General features: G+C 42.3%; 1 protein-coding gene across 1 annotated transcript in view; it reads right to left on the reverse strand.

The window, feature by feature from the left end:
- The window catches only part of LGMN (legumain), a 28,355-nt gene extending 21,570 nt beyond the window's left edge, over nt 1-6,785 (reverse strand). The window contains exon 1 of the mRNA XM_080619441.1: nt 6,717-6,785. The gene's annotated coding sequence lies outside the window, so the exon portion shown is untranslated. The remainder of the gene's footprint in view (nt 1-6,716) is intronic.
- Between the last annotated feature and the right edge of the window lie 5,495 nt (nt 6,786-12,280).

Below are 12,280 nucleotides of genomic sequence, written 5' to 3' on the forward strand. Positions count from 1 at the left end.
TTTCTTTGTGTGTTACAGACCATTCAACCCACAGTACAATTTCTGGTCATATCTTCCTTTAGCACCAAGCTGCTACTAGTTACAGGAGCTTTCTGTCAGCTATGAAATCTGACTGAAAGTGATTCTGAATAGGACAACCAAGTCTTTCAGCTCCCTCTGGTTGTTTTGTTCTATAATAGCTGGCAATGAATAAGCCTCAAATACAGAGTAAGCCTCACTATCAAGTATTTCACACAAACTTTTTTTCAGATTCATATTATTCTCTTGGTATCTGCTTATGCAGTTTGTTGTTTTCCACTCACTGGCAATTTGCTCATTATTACGGAGTCAAATCCTGGGTGATGGAAGCACAAGGATCCACAGACATGGAGAGTTGCTTGGGACTTGGAAGGTCGCAGTGTTACAAAAGCTCTCTGCACCTACAAAGTCAGAGAAGGTGAAGAGCGCCACTGTTCTGCACAAGATACAGCCCTCACTGCTGTGGCTGGGGGGGAAGTGCAGACTCCAAGAGCCTCATGCTATTTATGCAATCTGTTACACTAGTGGAGAGCAAATGTGAACTGGTACCACATGAAAGTGTAGCATTTTCATCTCATTTGCACAATGGTTAAGTGTTCGCATAAGATGCACAGTAAGAGAATTGGCTCTGAGCCTGGGGACGTCAAATTCAGAAAAGCCGAGATAGAGAAGAGGTCTAGAACAGCTAAAATAGGTCTGAGCACAGGCAGAAACGGCTCTTTCTGCTATCTTGAGAGGATTAGAAGTGATGTCCCCACTAATGAACTCCTGAGCACCTTCACTGTCTGTTAAAATGTTTGCTCTAAAAGCAAACAATCTGGCCACATCTAATCCAAGACTTTTTTTTTTTTTTTGAGGGGAGAGTAAGGTTATGTATAATTGGTCACAGTCTCAGGTCTGCATCTGCTCTTAGCACAGGCACAAAGATTATGTATTCCCTCATGCTCCAAGGGATGGAATTTTACTCTGGCTTACTCACAAAAAAGAGATTCTGGAAGTTGACCATCGCTGCTATGTATGGAAGAGGTGTTGTACCACAAGGCAGAATAGCCTACTTTAGCATGGTTTTCTCTGGAGTAAAAGCTGGAAACTCTCAACCCATACAACATAGTCACAAGACACAATGTCAAAGCTACCACTAAACCAAATAACTAAACAGTATCTAAGCCAGCCTCAGTTCCTCACATTCAAAACCATCCATCTGCAGCCACTCAAATGAGGCTGAAACAGCAGTAGGCAGCTCACCTCCAAAACTGATGTGAGAAATGAAGACTGCTAATGTAACATCTAGTATGGGTCTTTCCAAGACTGGACCTGTTGGTCACCAACATTAAGTCTTGCAAAGCAGCAGTACGAAAAGTATGTTTTACATATAGATTTGGAAGGTGGTTTGGGGTTCTTTTTTTTTTTTAATTTTATTTTTAATGGAGCTATCATAAAGGAATTCATGTTAGCATATCAGCTTCTATAAGAACAGCTGTTACCACACAGAAAAGCTCCAGAACAGAATGGAAAAGACAGAGCCGAATGTTTAGTGCTATTGACACCGCTTCTTCTAAAACCTCATGTGACTCTGTAAACTTATCTTTCAAGAATGAGCCACTCCTGTCACTGCCTGCAAGCATGAGATTTGGGACCAAGAACAATACATGATTTAACAATTGAGGGTTTGTTGAATTATTAGCTACTTCAGCAGTTAAGCAGATATGGAGGAATAAGTGATTTTTTTCTGCAGTTTGATAGACAGCTATAACCTCTCATGTTGAGCTGGAATTGCAAATTCTTGTCATTGTTGTTGCCAAACAGTGGCAAGTGGCTTTGTATGGGAACTCTGCTTTGTCTATCTTATCACTTCTTCAGATGATTTAGACAAATAACATGCTAACAACTATGCTGAAGATATACTGAGTTTACAACATCCGCAAAAGCTGCTTATCCTGTTGCCTATAACACTGCTAACATTTAGACCAAGTTATCAAAATGTTTGTAAAGTGCCAAAATGCCATGAGCCAACAAGCCTATTCATTCCCAGTAGTCAGTTTCAGGTATAGCTTAACTCCTGAAATATTAGACAAGATGCAAAAAAACCAAAAAACAAACAAACAAACAAACAAAAAGTATTTTAGATGATCTGCTTAGAAACCTTAACTGAGTTTGACTTACTGGAACGTGGAACCGAATTTCATGCAAACAGATCCCTCAGAGCTCAGTATCTGTTTCATGAGAAGAAACCTTTTCCACAGTCACAAAATCATAACTTTTCGTTTCTCTAACTAAAAACATCATGTATATTTACAAGTACAAAGACAAAATAAATGGTTCAGATGATTGCTGAAGTGCAGGAAAGCTTTTCACATGATGCTTAGCTCTTAAAGATGTAAATCATTAAATCAAATCCCGGACATATCAACGGAAGCTGGACTGCAGCCAGCTGTTCAGTGGGCTGTATAACATGATGACTAATTTCAAGGCAGATCCTAGCAGACAGGCATCCATCACATGGGAGCTGTCACTGCCACCAGCTGTCAGTTATTGGTACCCCACACAACAGAGACTGAAGTAGCTTCAGAAAAAACATGCTAGGGAGTGCCAAGTCTCGATGTGGAAACAGTTTGAGAGGACTGCCTTTCCTGATGAGTTCACACTCTAGACTATACTAGCACAGACTTACAGCTCTCAGGACACCAGCCTGCAAGGGCCATGCTGCGCAGGATGCAGGTATACAAGATACCAGCCCTGCATTCTTCCAGCAAACAGGCCCATGACAGAAAAACCCAGCGTCAGATCAAGGAACAAGACTAAAGCTATGAAGCTCCTCAGGCAGCCCCTCCATAAGGTATTCAGCAGTCTCCCATGTGGCATGTGGATATCCAGATCGTCGGTTTCTCACCTCTGCTAAGACATAGTTGTGAATGATGCAGAAGGCTCAGGGGAGAAAAAAAACCAACCAAACAAAAGAAAACAAGGATGCTGCGGATGGACTATTCATCAGGGACTGTAGTGACAGGACAAGGGGTAACGGGTTCAAACTTAAACAGGGGAAGTTTAGATTGGATATAAGGAAGAAATTCTTTACTGAGAGGGTGGTGAGGCACTGGAATGGGTTGCCCAGGGAGGTTGTGAATGCTCCATCCTTGGCGGTGTTCAAGGCCAGGTTGGATGAGGCCTTGGGTGGCATGGTTTAGTGTGGGGTGTCCCTGCCCATGGCAGGGGGGTTGGAACTCGAGGATCTTAAGGTCCTTTCCAACCCTAACTATTCTATGATTCTATGAAAACAAAACCAACAACAACAAACCAAGTAAAAATAAAAAACAAAACAAGCACCAAGAAACACTTATTGTATTGTATTAGAAAACCACGTATCTTCTGTCATGCATTATTCAGAAGAGAAAGAAAACCCCTTCTCTTTTATATTAAGTAATGACATACAATACTACTTATCTGTCTTTTCCTATACTACAATTAAATCAAATTAACACCAGAAAAAAGGGGAAAAAACCCTAGACATACCACAGTGCACTAATAAATAATAAACCATGAATAAGTGCCCAGCTTCCCAATGTTCTCTGAGAAGCATTTAAAATAGGTTTAATCATTAAACATGTATGGTAGAAACAGCCCTTTTATTCCCTTTTTCCAACTACAGGAAAAAAAAAAAACAAAACAAAAAACAAAAAACAAAACAAAAAAAAAAAAAAAAAACCAAAAAAAAAAAAAAAAACAAAACAAAACAAAAAAAACAACCAAGCAAACAAAAAACCCCAAAACCCTAACCTATATTTCTGCTTGTTTTAAAGAAAGGCTTTGAGTTGCTCAGGCAGGTAATTCAAAAGACTGTTCTGGGTTGTACTAAATGAGTTCTTTACCTACAGTCGCGAAAATAAAGTTCCTGTCACATGCTATGCCTTCAGGTCATATTAGAAAAGAAACCAGTTCAGCTGACCAGAAAACACAAGTACATAAAAAGCCTTTTTCTGAAAGCAAAGAATCAAGGATCTGACACTTGCAATCCTAAATATGAGACTAATGGAAGAACTGAAAATCCACAAGGTCATCTTAAGAGTTTTGGCTGATTCCAAAAAATACAAGAGGATCTGATCATCTCTGCCTAGTCTTTCTGGTAAAAGAGTTAAGTAACTTTGTTTTGGAAACCATGTCAGGAAAAAGGCACATCTTGCAGATGTAGTGGGTTCAGCATCAGACCTACACAGGCAGAACCGCAGCATGTACACACACAGATAGGTTGCCATGCAATTTCCAAACTCCCTGGAAGAAACATGGCCAGAACTGGGTGGCTCTTACCACAACATTTCACTCATCTGTTAAAACCTGTTTTTCCTGACAGAGGCACCTGGATCACTTCCCTTTACATAGCTAGCACACACCTCTGACTTGATAAGAGAAGGATGCTTAAGAAAGATCACATCTGGACATGGCCAGCTGCTCCTATAACAATTCTGATCAACAGCTTGTTCCTCGAGTTCCCAACTTTCCTTTGGCAAAACAATCCACTAAGTTCAAAAATCTTAAAACAACAGGATGCCACCCTAAACAAAGAGGTTTGAGTTGATCAAAGCATTTTCCACTAGTATTTAGAGCAATGTTGACACTCCAGAGGTTTAAACTTCAAATACCTCAAGCACATGCTGTAAGAGCTATATAAACAGAAATCACACATGCATTTTCCCTTCACATGAAGTAAGTGAAGTAACAGTAACCTTGGAAAACAACCACCTTAAGCTAATCAGCTGATCCTTCCAGTTTTTCCTGGAAATCTCTATTTCTTTTCAGCTGCTCTTCTTATGACCACAACCCTTTTAGTTTCCAGAATTAAGTCACAATTCCTTTTGCCACCCAGTGCTTACATATTGCCTGTCACTGTAATATTTAGATGCCAATTTTCATAAAATATGTGACTCATAACAGCCCTCCTCACAGGAAACTAATGTCCACAGTTCCCTGTCAGCAATGTTTTTGCCTACGTGTTTTGCCAGCCATTAGGCAAACTGAAGCATCTATACCTATGATTAAGCCCTTGCAGAATTAGTCTGATTTTCTTTAGCACCGGTATGGTAGAAAGAAAAAGTCTTTATCACAGTAAACTCCAATAAGGTAGATTTTGAAGGAGATTATGGCCTCTGTAGTAGAACAATTCTTTACAAAGCCTACTAGTAACCATTTTATGAATCAGCTTAATTTGATCAGAACTTGTAGTAAAATAGTCCAGTATAGCAACTGAAGATGTACATATGTCACTTTCACTGTAGAGACATGAATTTGCAATTATGTTAACTCGGAATGCTTTCAAACGTTAAATAAAGGTACTTAAAAGTCATTTTAAATAAAGTTAATTGTACTGTTTGCAGATTTGTCATTCTCAGCAGCAGAGAGACGGCATCACTTACCAGGAGAAAAAAAATCAAATCAAATCACTCCTTATGCTTCCTAGGACGGTGACAATCTAATACACATGCTTTAGGGGATTCCCCCCACCCCCCTTCAAAAAGTCCAGATTCAAATCTGGCAGATGTTAAGTATTCAGTATAACTGCTTCTGCTACTTACTTTTATACCCGTCTACAAATACACAATGCCTCTGCAAACACAGTCTCATAGTATTAAAACAGCTCCTGCAACACTGCATGAATAACTTCAATGTTACATTGCATGACTGGGGGCAGGGGAGGTAAAAGGAGAAGGCTGAGGGTAGCAGAGTAAGTCAGACCACGGCGAGCATTTGTGCTCAACAACCATGGAAATGTTCGGAGTGTGGATGGAATGAAATTCTGGAGAAGTGATTACACAGAAAGCCTAAGGTTCCTGAACTCCACCTGCCTTTTACTATGGCTTATCTCAGCATTTCAGAACTCCACTGCAGCACTTAACTCCTAAATACAGACTCCCAGCACAGTGCTGTCCCATCCTAATTAGGAACTAGTGCTGCTAGTTCTGCTCTAAGCAAACCTTCATGTTATGCCAAGGTTGTCTACCACCTATAAATAACTAGCCACAGTGCAGCACCTTTACGGCATCATCAGCCCTTTGCAGAAACCCTTCTCACTCCATCCTTTCCCCCATTAAAAAATGTGTTACCTGGATCTAACTTTGTGCTGCTGCTCCCGCTTCTCCCCAGACCTCAGACATCCCTCCTCTCTCCTGTGCCATACCCGAAGGAGCAGCTTTGACTCCTCTCCCCAGAGAGCCCTTCCAGAAGAAGGCCGAGCTCACATGCGGGCCCTTGACAGGGGGACAACCGTGCCTTTCGCCGAGGGCAGGGCGGCGATGCAGCCCGACGCTCTACAGCAATGCCCTCAGGGTACGGGCGGAAAAGCGGAACCCCTCTACCCCGTCCCGGGGTCGGCTTTGCAGATCAACCGAACCAGCGCTCCGGGTCAGCCCCAGCACTGACGACGGGCGGGCCCGAACAGCCCCCGCCAGACGGGGAAAACGGGGCGCCAGGAAGAGTGGCGGGGGCTCAGCAGTACTCAGAGCCGGCAAGGGAAACCGCTGCTATCCTTGAGCCGGCGGGGCCACTCGCACCTACCCCGGGCAGCTCTGCAGCCGGGGAGCAGAGCGGGCCGGCACCCGTCACGGCTACCCCCAGTCAGGCGGACCCCTGCCTCCTCCCCGCCGCGAGTCAGCAGCCGCCTGTGACACAACCCTCGTGGACAACGCGGCCCCCCACCGACCGGCCCTTACCGCGCTGCCTGCGGAGCTACGACGGCCGCAACCGCTGTAGCCGCAGCAAGTCCCGTGCTGAACCCGGCGACCACGGGCCACGGCAGGCGGAGCCGGGCCACGGCCAATCGTGGCCGGATAGAGGCGGGGCCAGGTGCGCTCCCGGCCGCACTACATGCCCCAGCACCCCCTGCGCTGCCCCATGCTCTAAGGGCTGCAGGCCCTGCGCACAAAGCGCTGTGGGAGATATAGTCCTTCGGCTGCTCGGCGAGTCGCGAGTGCACGGGTGCGTCGGGGGAGCGCATCTCGCGGGACCGAGGCGCTGGGGGGTCCCGCGTTGTGCTTGTCTGGGGGGCCTGGGGGCAGGGCAGGGCCAGCAGGCCCAGAACGGGGAGGCAGAGGAGTGGGTCAAAGGTGGCATGAGATGACGGTAGAAAAGTGATGCCGTCGCATCGTCCTTGTGTGTTTCAGCAGAGTCCTGGCTTCGCACTGCGGACTGGGCCAGCCCCTGCCCATGGCGTGTGCAGTTCCCCGCTGCTGCACTGATATCTGCATCTGTCGGTAGGGAGAGATGGTGCGAGGCCTTGGCTGAGTGCACAGGAAAAGCCTGAGAAACAGCTGTAAAGTTCTCTCCATTTTAATGAGAGAAAGAGAAGCAAAGATCCTTTTTGAAAAGTAGAGGCACATGCTGTCTGCCTAGTAGACCACACAGAAGGGAGCACACCGGCTTTCCCCTTGCATGCTGACCTTCGGTTAACAAACGAGTTTGCATTTTGTTGTCAACTGAGTGTGCTTCAGGGCGCTTGCAAAAAGGCGCACTTCTGTTCTTGACTTTGCCATTTGCACCGCCTCAGCTTTGTTTACAATCATAAATCTGAAAGGTCATTATGGGTTAGTCATAAGTACTTTACTAGAAGTTGGAATCCCCAGTAACCTGGCATGTGTCCTGACACAGCAAAGCTGCTAAAATTCGGGTTGGTTCAGAGATGGCCTTTTTGAACTGACAAAGACCATAATGCTAATTATCCATCGTGAAAAAATAAGCCTTAAACCACCTTTTCCCCCTATTTAATCTGAGTTTAATAGCCATGTGGGTTATGGTTATATTTTGAGTATTATCCTCCTGCCCTAAAAGTTACCTGAGATCAGTTAAAAGCATCACTTGACTTGTCATGCAAGTCCAAAGGTGATTTTCATATTGTTTGTCATAGCTGGGCTGTGTGAGATAAGTACACCTTGTGTCAGCTGTCACCTCTAATATCATTGCCAAATAATGTGTCTATAAATTCTACATTAATTAAGCATCAGCAGGATGTTCCTTACTGTGAAAAATAATAGATGGGAAAACCACTACAGGAATCCTACATCTCAGTCAAAATATATCTGACTAGTACTAAAGACACCTAAGTAATACTCAGACTTTTACAACTGAATGTGATTATTTCTTTGGTGGTGTTAGAAAGTTAGCAAGCCTTCCTGAATCATGGGAAGTTTGTCAAAGGAAAAGAGATAAATGGTGTTGCTGGGTATCTGGGCTGAAGTAAGCAGGGAGGTTGTGGGGAGTCTCAGACAGAAACAGTTACATCTCCTGCAGCAGGAATCCAGCATGATCCTTGTGACTGCTGCTATCATGGAAGAGAAGAAAGAAATAATGTTTTCTATATCACATAAGCACACATTTTATAATAAATTATAAATTTAATTATATAAAATACATAAAACTATTTAAAAAATTATCAAAAAAAATACATATAATCTTTTTTAAAATAGCACCTAAGTAAGGTGCTTACCTGAGTAAGTAAAATCATGATGGACTTATAAAATGTCTTGCTCCTTGCTCTGACAGCACTAAAAAGCAAAAGTAGCCATCAACTGAATGAAGCTTTGACACTCTGGAAGGTAGTTCCACCAACCCACGAAAGCTACACACTGCAAATGAGAACTTAGACGCTAGCAAACTCTGAAACTGTTGACCAAATGAGAACAAAAACCAAACAAATATGAAACTTAAAAACTGCAGATAAGGCAGGTCCTTTCTTAATAAGAGCGATTTTACCAACCCAGGACAGGAAGTCCTACAAACCACAAGTCTGCCCTATGTTGGGTTGGGTAGTTTAGCTCTGATTCTGTTTTGCTCGGAGTGCTCAGAGAGGATTCTCACTCCTACCTCCAACATTGCTGACACTGGGCTGGCTTGAAGTACTGGCATGATGGTAATAATAGTTCTAGTAAAGCACAGGTTTCCCCAGAAGAGATTTTCCAGATTTCTGGCAGAACTTGAGATGGTTTAACACAGGTAGTTACACTACCATGACACTGTCCTTACAGCTGACAAAATTCGAACTGAAAAGGGTGACTATGTATCTGCTTTGCCTTTGCTAACAATTTCCTTTCATGAACAGTGAAAAACCTAGGAAACTGCTCAAATTGGAAAAGAGTGATTAAAAAAAAATAAATGTTGTCAACTGCAAGTACTGCTTCTTTTCCCATTAACAAAATCAAACCTAAAGCTATGAAGTTTGAGGAAATGATTTAATCTTTCTGTGATATAGCTATTGTGGCATACACTTTCTAGTTTCATTATTTAAATCTCCTTACTACGAGAGCTATAATAGGAAAAACTTATGTGTGCAAATTATTGGTAAAAATTACTTCTACTTTGAATATGAATAAGGATCGAAAGGCTTTGTACAGACAGTCTGATTTTTCATCTACAGCTAGATACAAATCTCTTACTTTTTATGTTGCAGACAGAGAAGTGCAACCAGAACTTTTCAAACTCCGCAGCAGCCTGTGTAGCATGTCACACTGGGGCCTGGACTCAGGGCAGGGCACCTGTAAAAAGAAAAGGCACTTGTAAAGTTTTCAGTGGTAGTTAATGAAGCTGTATGCCCCTTGTGACAAAATTCAGTATCATCACTCAGCCCTGCAGTCACAGGATGCTTGAAAGCAGCTGTCAATACAGCAGACATAAGGGACGTTATAAATAGGTCAGTGAAACAGGCAGCAAGTTTTCTTTCCTTCCTCTTTCTTCCCTGCCACCTGCAAATCCTTGCAACCTGAAAGCATCAATTACTGGAATAAAAATACAGACCTTAAAAAGGCACCAAGTAAAGATATATCACTACCCTAGATTCCTCTATATTATTCAGGGTCTAAACCATTTAACTTTCTGTGCTTTTTTTTCCTGCCACACACCACAAATGCCTTTAGCTCTAGAATGTTATGATTAACTTGTGTGGTCTAGATAAGCTTCCCATCACAGACTGGTGGCATTCGTTGTTAGGGTTCTAAATATTACATGAAGATACCCTACATTTTTTTGGCCTTCTGTAGGGTCCTGATTTCTTTGTCTTAGTGTCTGAGAAGGTGATGTGTCGCAGAATGGACTCAGTTGGAGATCAATGTGATCAAACAAGAGCCATTTAATACAAGGTATCAGCTCCTTGTATACTGTAGCTCAAAACTGTTTACAGTAATGTGGTACATTATGGTTGGATACATATCTTTAAGGCCCTTAACAACTAGCATATAATTGGTTAAGCACAGGTATGAGAACCTGACCTTCAAAGCTTGCCAACAGTCCACAATTTAGCAACTCAGTAAATTCCAGCTTCTCCTTATCTTGCTTGCATTGTTACTCCCAGTTCCTCACTCACGTCCTCCTTCACCTTTAGTTGACCCTTGGTTCATGTCGAACTCCACATAGGCACTTGCTGATCTGGGTACATGGCGCTCTTTGCGAGAAAGTCACCCACAGTGATGTATTTACATTAATTGAAATGATGATTATGTGCAACTGAGTCACATGATACAGGAGTCAAAGGTTCTTTTGGTTTATTATTTCTAATGTGTTGCTTAATCTGTCATAAGGTAGGATGGATTTTCTATTAACTCAAGCCACTACTAGCACCATGAGTATGTTCTGAATAGGCAGAGAGCTGATGTCTCCTGCTGGGGTTCAAGCCTTAATGAAGCCCAATGATAATTGATAATTCATATCTGTAGACAAACATTTTGGAGCCTTTGTCCTACACAGCAGCTGTCCATGATCTTCCCAAACATTGTGGGTTCCCCACAGGAAGAGGATTACCATCATAAGATGTAAGGAAAATGTAAACCAGAGGAGAGTACCTCATAATGACATTCAGCACACCTGTGAACTTAACCAGAGAATATGAACTGAGAAGATGACATCTACTAGAGCTCTGGGGAAATCTGGATATAAGCCACCAACCATGCATTCAGGATTATAATCAGAAACTCAGGAAGAGAACAGGTCATCAACAGAGGAGGATCTGAAGTGGCAGGAGTTGTTGAGTGATTTCATTCTCATTCTTGCTGGTACTTCAGGCATGAGTAGAAGTTCAACATTGATAAAGTGTAGTGGTTAGTTGCAATATGTTGTATAGAAAATTGTTAGAGGAAACAAAGGGGAAGTGTGGGAGAAAGAATAACAAAACTTAACTTACATACACTTTTAAGCTATCCTTACTAAGAGTAAACATTTACAGAAAAGAGATAACAACCATAAGGCTTGATGGAGTTCAAATACTGCAGGTTTGGGAAACTGAGTAATATATGATGAGAAGGAAGGAAGCTACAGCTGAAAGTATGGAGATATTCACAGTATTGGAGTCCCTCTAAACAATACTCACCAAGTGTCTTCACTCAGACATCTCTGAAAGAAAGTCTAAACACTAAAAGGTATAGGGACAAGAATGTGAGCGGGACCTTGAGCTCTCACATATAAATCCGACATCAGCCAAAAGGGTTTGACTTGAAACAGTGACTGGAAGTGATGGAAAATAATGTCTCTAATTCAGGGTAGTCATACTTGGTAAGAGTAAGTAAATGTGAATTTCATTTTGTCAAGGGAATTTATACATTTACTTTTAGGACTGGAGCAATTGTGAACGAAGATCCATTCTTATTCTTTTGCATGTTACATGAACCGTATTCCTGAACTCTCTCTTGCAACCTTTGCCTCAGCTGACCTGTCAGATAACTGAAGCTGCGAGACAGCCTTCCACAAAAAAGTTTTGTTTTTGTTCGTCTTCGCTCCCATCATGTGCTTAATATGTAAATTAGATGTCCAGGGCTGCACTTCCCCTTTCAGCTGATGAGTAGAGTAACTTTGAGACAGATGAAACATCATTGCAGAAGTGTTTTCTTCTTACCCTACTATAAAAAAAGTGTTCTGAAATTCACTAACAGATACTTGCTGTTTACTCCAACCCCATACACACAAAGACATAAGTAAAAGCCTCCTGTTTATTTGTCAGAAAAGCCAGATTCCTTCTTTCCTCCTGAGTGTTCCTTTTATATAATAAATGATAATAAATATTCACAAGTATCACTCACTGTTGGAGTAGTATTGTATTCCTTGTAGGATGCTAGCAGTTTTCACTTTACAAAAGTAATTTTTGAAGTTTTTTTTTAACTCTCTGGGGGTAGGAAAAACTTGCTCAACAGTACAAATCTATCCAGAAAGAGTGCTGAGCACGTTCTCTATGCCAAGTCTCTTGGTTTCAGTGTGTGCAAGTGCCCTTTTTTTGTCATGCAAACCCCTAAATCATGGGACT

Source organism: Psittacula echo (assembly GCF_963264785.1).
Source record: "Psittacula echo genome assembly, chromosome: 5".
Lineage (NCBI taxonomy): Eukaryota > Metazoa > Chordata > Aves > Psittaciformes > Psittacidae > Psittacula > Psittacula echo.